Genomic DNA, 7,507 nt, shown 5'->3' on the forward strand with positions numbered 1-7,507 from the left:
CTGAAGATATAGCCTACTGAATGTATACACATGCTGCTTTTGCTTTGTAATGATTATAACAGTGAAACAAAGACCGACCCTGCTGTACAGGAACCAGTGAAAGGAAGCAGGGAAACTTTGCTGATATTCAACCAGCTCTGTGTCATCACATGAACATTGTTTGACTTCCCCTGGAGATCCCTCCCCCTGGTGAAGGTCCAGATGCTGAGAGCAGCACGGGGGTGAAGCCAAACACACTGTGATGCCACACAGCTGGTTCAATATCAGCAAAGTTTCCCTTTATATTGTCTTGTGTGGCGATCAGCAGTGATGTGGTGGTTCACTTTTACACTGTGATCTGTAGCCTATAGTTCGGCTTTAGCTTCTAACTATCTTTGTCTTTTTAACCTGTTGTTGCTGCTGAGTCAGTTTGACATCCTGGATATATCCTTCAAACACAGACTGTAGACCCCTCTGTCTGCTTCTCTCTGGAATCACGCTTTCATTGTTCCAAAATATGATAATATTTCTTCAGGGAGTGCAGTTAGTTACAGTGTGGGCTCCATGCTTACTCTGACAGCTTGTTGGACCATCACAAAGGGGCAGGGCTTAGTGAAAGGTCAATTCCAGCTGTGATAGTGCCTCCAAAACTGACTGTTTTTAAGGAGATACGACAGCATTTCAAATGACGATAGTGCCACCAAACTCCTAGCCATTCTGTGCCTAAATGTAACTACAGCACTGTACAAATGTAAAGTTTCAACACATCTGCTACATGACAACGTAAACATGTTACATATCTAAAGTTTGCAGATATGTACAATGCCAACATTTGTTTCCCGGCGACTGGATTGTTGGCAGATGAAAAGAAGGGACATCAGATAGGTCAATTAAAAAGATTTTCTGGCAATGACATGTGCTAGGAGGGAAGACCACGGGGGGCAATGATGCACCTCTGCCTGACATAAGTGATTATGTCTCGTGGCGGTCTGCTTGTTGACATGTTGCTGGAACTGGTGTCTTAAAGCTGGGTATGAGGACATCTTTTGGGAAAATGTTGTGTCTCTGAGGCCTAAATTCAAAGCTTTCTACATCTACAAGCAGACCACACTCCCCCCTTTTGCAGGTCAAATTAAAATTCCACCAATCGTGTATCCTCACCAATACATTCTTGCTGCTAGGAGATGCTACAAGTGTCATGGTAAACCAGTTGCTCGGCTGCACACACTTTTTCAGTGTGTATCCACAGGGGCATACAGGCAATGCATGAGTAAATGTGTGCCCAAGACATGACTCATGTCTGATTTTATGTCTTTATTTTCCAGGAAATAACAAGAATAGAGTCATTTCTCCCTTTTCTCCATAGGAGCTATTAAATTGTTTCCCTGAGCAACAGGTTCAGTCCTGCATTGAAGAGGACAGGATGTTTTTATACACTCTTAGGGGTCGTGGATTGGTGAACTGGAGACAGCTTGTTTGATCTTGTTTTTAAAGTCAGAAGAAGACAACCAACAAAAATGATGGACTGCAGAGTTTCTTATGTGACCGCTGACGTTAGTCTCAAGACAAAAAGCTACATTGAAAAACGCAGGGCAGTTCAGTTCAGTGAAAAATAATATAGTTTTGAAAATACATTAGTTTTTGATATTTAGCCTCCATTTAAACAAAAAAGCTTACATTATTGAATAGAAGTCTATAGAAACATTAGCAGCTCTCAGGCTACTTGGCCATAGCAGTGTTTTAAAAAATGCTATACAACAGCATGCTAACATACATGCTTGTGTTCTAAAGTCATCTTGATAGTCAGTGTTGCTGAAAGGGAAATTTCGGTTTATTTCAACCTGTCTCCTATCGTCCTAAATTTGTTTCAAGTCACTAGTGACATAAAAATAATAGTTAGCATGTTAGCCGTTAGCCTAGATACAGCCGGGGCGCATAGTAACGTAGGCTAAGTGAACGGGCATACTTCAAGTGCAAAGTTAGTCCAATAAACAAGCTTTTTTTCCACAAAGACCGTCTCATATTGTTAAGATAAATGTCAGAGAACATATAGAAAACGACATGTAAACGTGTTGTCTTACCTTACCGGTGTGCTGCCATGTTTGTTTACCATTTAGCTCTGCTTTCCAAAGCGCGGCTGAAATATCTCGAGAACAAGCAGCGATCTCATACCGTGCCTGAAATCTCGCGAGAACAAGCAGCAACAGCTGGAAGGCAGAACCGGACAGTGGCCGACCCTATTTATTTGAGCCAGAATACGCTGACGAAGAGCTTCGTGAAATTGAAGAACGGAGGAGGAGAGAGAGAGAGGCGCAACAGGTAGAGGACGAGAGAGGAGGAATGGCTGCTGCAAGGCTGCGTAGCTCTGGAGATTGGTGGTGTACCTGTGAATGCTGTGCCCCAGTGCCCACAGAAGAGGAATGCCTCTGTTGCAAGGAATGGGACCGGTTGCAGCCTTATTTTCAAGGTCTGGATGTGACCGAGGATGAGACACCTCCACCTGGAGTAGTATCCAGCTGGGCTTTATCTAGAGCTCGCGAGATATATTTCGGCCGCACTTTGGAAAGCAGAGCTAGATGGTAAACAAACATGGCACCACACCGGTAAGGTAAGACAACACGTTTACATGTTGTTTTCTATATGTTCTCTGACATTTATCCTAACGATATGAGGTGGTCTTTGTGGAAAAAAAAGCTTGTTTAGTGGACTAACTTTGCACTTGAAGGGATGCCCGTTCACTTACGTTTTAACAGCTCTGACGCTACGATGCGCCCCGACTGTATCTAGGCTAACGACTAACATGCTAACTATTATTTTTATGTCACTAGTGACTTGAAACAAATTTAGGACGATAGGAGACAGGTTGAAATAAACTGAAATTTCCCTTTAAAGACCTTTTCCTAAAACTAGCTTGTCTACGCAGTAGAAAGACGCAAGTACTTTTGAAATTGGTGTCATATGACCACAGAAAACAAAAGAAAACAGCTGTGACATTTGCTTTTGTTCAAGAGGTAGAAAACCTACAACTACCATAACGCACTGCACTGCATCATAACATCATCCAGGTGGTGGGTGGACGTAATGCGACCTTGGCCAGTTTCCCGCAGAACACTAAATAGCGGATGGCTGGTAAAAAACGATCTCAAGTTCAAATATGTTTCTGTAAATGTTTCAGACAACAAATCTTGGTTCATATTTGACCAGCATTGCTTAGTTTCATCATTTGCTCTCAGTAAGACCAACGACTGCATGTAAAGACAGACAACATGACAGCTCCCCAAAGGTGAAGCCAAAACATACAGATCGCCCCCTGAGGGCTGCCTGTGCTCATGAACCCAGCCCTCTCCATGTTACTGGATGGGACATTAGCTAAACTAAAAAATTTGACAACACGTCAAAAACATTTTTCCCAAAAATGGTTTCTGTCGTCCTTGGTAGTTCTTATCACACTGATGTATGATCAAGTGTCCATAAAAATGTCCAAACATAGTAGCTTATAAGATATACTATGCAGGGTAATCCTAAAAACGGTGCATAGACTCAGACAGAAGTAATCAATCACAATCATCATTTAGGACCCCTGTGTAGTCCCCTGTGGGCACTGGGGCTGCAGAGACTCTTATTTTACGTGTTCAGGATGTTTATGGCTGTGTATCCTCGCAGCACGCAGGTGAAGTAAGGGCTTTATTAAAAGGTAGAGACAAGGCGCCAGACTGTAAGCAGAAGGCATCCAAGACACACAGCACTAGGGCTGCCGCCGACTAAGAATTTTCCTAGTCGACCAATAGTCGTCATTTCGGGCCATTAGTTGATATTAATTTAATTATTAAATGATATATTTTGTGCAGGGCAACACAATGGTTTGAGTTGAAGGTGTGAGAAAGAATAGTATCAGTAACATTGTTAACACTGTGCTACATTACAGAGAAATACAAAACCGTACTAATGAACCTTCATTAATATAGGCCTATATTTTATCTCCAAGTGCACGTCACACACTGAGCGAGCCGTCTGTTAATGACGCTGTGGGCTAATGGGCATGTAGCTACTTCCATGTTTCAGATGATACGTCATGTTTGTAGTCGACCAATGAAGATGAGTTTACATATCACCTTGGGTTCGTCCTTCACCTTCTCAAAATGATCCCACACTTTGGATTTCCTGCCCGACATGTTATTAACTAGCCTGTGGAATAACCGCAGGTACCAGCCCTGGAAATTAGGGGCCGTACACATGCTGTGTCTTTAACCGCCTGGAAAGCTCCTAATAGAGTTTCATGTTTTGTTTAGATTTTCTGTGACTTAGCGACCAATGAAATCTTGCTGACTACTGACCGTTCTAGTCTACTAACATTTGGTCAGCTATAAGGGGGCAGCCCTACTCTGAGAGTACAAAGGTCAGCACAGAAAAATGTAAATATAACGAGGCGTAAACGCAGACAAGAGGGAATCTAGGGTTGGTTTTTACTTACGCTTTCACTGGCGAGTATGTACACAAACAGCAACCAACAATCCTGCATAGGATACCTTTAAGAGCTAAGGATCTCCAGTAAGACCACCAGGTACTGTGTCAAACCCCTGCACCCCAAAATATGCTGTAAGATACAAACTCAAACAAGGCAGCTGCAGGAATTCACATATGCAGGGACAGTACTGGTGTACACACTAACCCAGTCGCAGGCATACAGCCAAAGACACTTAAGGGCATCAGTAAAGGTGTCATGCCAGTTAGTGTTTGGATCAGCGCGCTCGTTGCTTTTACTTCACCTCCCTTGTTTTCTCAGTGTGTGTCACCACCTCTCCTCCACCTAGGGTCATAATACACCTGTGAGAGGGCTGGGGGAGGCTGTGCAGGTGTCAGACAAGACAGGGATAAACAGAGCTGACAAACACAAACACATATGCGCAAATGATATAACATAAAAAGGCACACTCACACATGCAATCTTCATGTATAATATTTCCAGCAGAATAACTTCTGTTTCAGAAGGGAAACAATACCAACTTCCCCTTTATGTTCAGAGAGTACAAAGGAATTTCCCTCAGGAGATATATTGTTGAGTTTACGATGCAAAATGCAATTTGTTCTCAGCTGTGGACCTTTCATTCTCCTCATCACAGGGCAAAACACATTTCACGGTGTCAGTCACTCATTAGCCAACATAGGTTAAGTGCAATACCCCATTATTACCCATTTTGAAACTGTGTCAATTCATCAGCTACACACTGTTATCACATCAATTGCACACGACTGCTCTCGTTTTAAAATTTGCAGCAGTCAGACAAAGAGGCTGAACTGGAGAATAAAGATTTAATAATAAAGTAATTTAATGGATTTTCAATTATACCAATGTAATTGTTTAAAAGCTGCATTAGCAACCCCAGAAGGAGCAACAACAGGTTTAAAGTGACTCCTCCTTTAACCTTTTTTCACACAATTTTTCATTTGTATTTGTTTATATTTATCTTCTATTTGTATGTTCCTCGGTAATCATTACTTTGCACTGTTTATACTTTTTAATCAGGCTGTGTTAACCTTCTGTTGTTTTTGTTCATTTATCTTTCTTTAATTTGTATTTTACACTATCCATGGTAATCATTATTCTTGCACTTTTAAATACTTTTAACCACCTCGCATTTGCGCTGCCTCCTATGGCACGTTCTTTTTTTTGTGATAGCGCTCTGCTGTAACAGGTGGAGTTTGGATCCAAAGCAACACCAAGGACAGGCCAAACAGTCTATACTGAGCTCTAATGCATCACTTCAATAAAAACAGGGAATGGAATGAAGACGGGTGAGGCAACAAAGAGAGTCAATGATCAGTTTCGGAGTCCCCAATCCGCAACTCTCCATGTGGAGCGCTGTAGCAGCACACAGGTGACAGTTCAGTGGTGTGCGATGGTAACGAGACGGGGCAGGCAGAGAGCGATGTCAGAAGAGCTGATTCCAACACCAGGAGTACTCACTGAGAAAGCAGTCTTTCCAGTGCAAAGCCATTTGTGGACAGAGGAGAACTTGACACTAACAGCGCGCACTAAAATGTGAGGCGTACTGCCGCACAATGAAGCAATCCACAGCTCAGGAGATCACAGGTGACTAGACTGGTGAACTCACTTTGGACAGGAGGGTGGTGTTCTTTCCAGAAAGCCACAGGAAACAGGTGAACGGGAACCAGGAGGGCGGAAAGCACAGCTCGTGGTCAAAGACGGAAGGCAGAGTGGTTTACTGGGGAGCAGACGAAACAGGTGAGTCAGGGACGGGTAGGATCGATACCAAGGAAGCAGGCTGGAAACAAACGCTGGAAAGTCTTGCATGAGGCGAAGAACAATCTGGCAAGGAGTGTCTGTGAAGCGGGATCTTTGTAGTGACAGGTGGTAATGATCCACAGGTGAGCGGCGTTAGCCTGATGAGGCCGGCGTGGAGAATGAAAAGTGCCCACTGTGACATCTGCAGAGTTGTGGACTTAAGTCACATGACCGGCGACTCCAGTTAGACCTGAGTCACCAATTTGATTAATTTAGACTCGCATATAGACTTATATCTCAACTTACTCTCGTCTTTAACACCAGTGATTCATGACGTCACTCCAACTTGAGCAGATGGTTTTTGTGCCTAAACCTACCCAGACCTTAACCACGGGGCATCATGATGATTTCGGAACAACAGGACTTCAGAACAATGGGTTTAATATGGTCAGACAAATAGGCTGTTGGACCAATGGGCAGTTCCCCTTTGGTCAATGGCCGACCGTTGGCTCGGTGTGTCAGGGCCTTAACAAAAACTATGCAGTGGTCCATAAAAAAACAAATTGCAGTATGCAAAATGTGCAGGTCGAAAATTACAGAAGGAGACGCATCGACTTTAGATGTCATTAGACATTTGACGTTTCACAAAAAACTGTGTAATGCTGACATTAACACGGTTACCTCAACAGCTAAGAAACTTTTTAAAAGGTTTTAAGACTTTGTTTTAACAAATAAATCCAAATTTCAAAGTACATTAATGATTTCTGTAAATCAAACTTATTATTTTAATGTTAATATGCCGTTACACATGGTACACAAAGTGCATTATGACTTGTTTAGGACTTGAAACTCAAAGTTTAGGACTTGGGATTCAACTTGGGACTTGCTTGTCTTGACTTTGGACTTGAGACTTGGACTCATGTCTTACCATCAGTAGTTGTCCTAGACTATAATTGCACTGCTGTGCTTTTTATTCCCATGTTTCTATTATTTAGTACTGTGTGCACTGGTGTTTTTCAATGTGTCTGCAGCTGCTGGATTCCTAAATTTCCCTTGGGATCAATAAAGTGCATGTCTATCTATATATTACCATTTCCTGAAAAATATTGCAGATAAGAATGCATAAAATGAAACGTAATGCCTCCTGATTGCGTGTACTGTGCTGTATTTGTCAACATTTAATCCCCTGAGCTGTTCGTCCTTTAAGTTATAACTAGAGCGATCTGATTAAAGTATTGTACAAATTATGCTAATTGTGCGCATTTGCAACACAGCATTAGAGAG

This window comes from Epinephelus fuscoguttatus, linkage group LG20 (genome assembly GCF_011397635.1).
Source record: "Epinephelus fuscoguttatus linkage group LG20, E.fuscoguttatus.final_Chr_v1".
Taxonomy (NCBI): Eukaryota; Metazoa; Chordata; class Actinopteri; order Perciformes; family Serranidae; genus Epinephelus; species Epinephelus fuscoguttatus.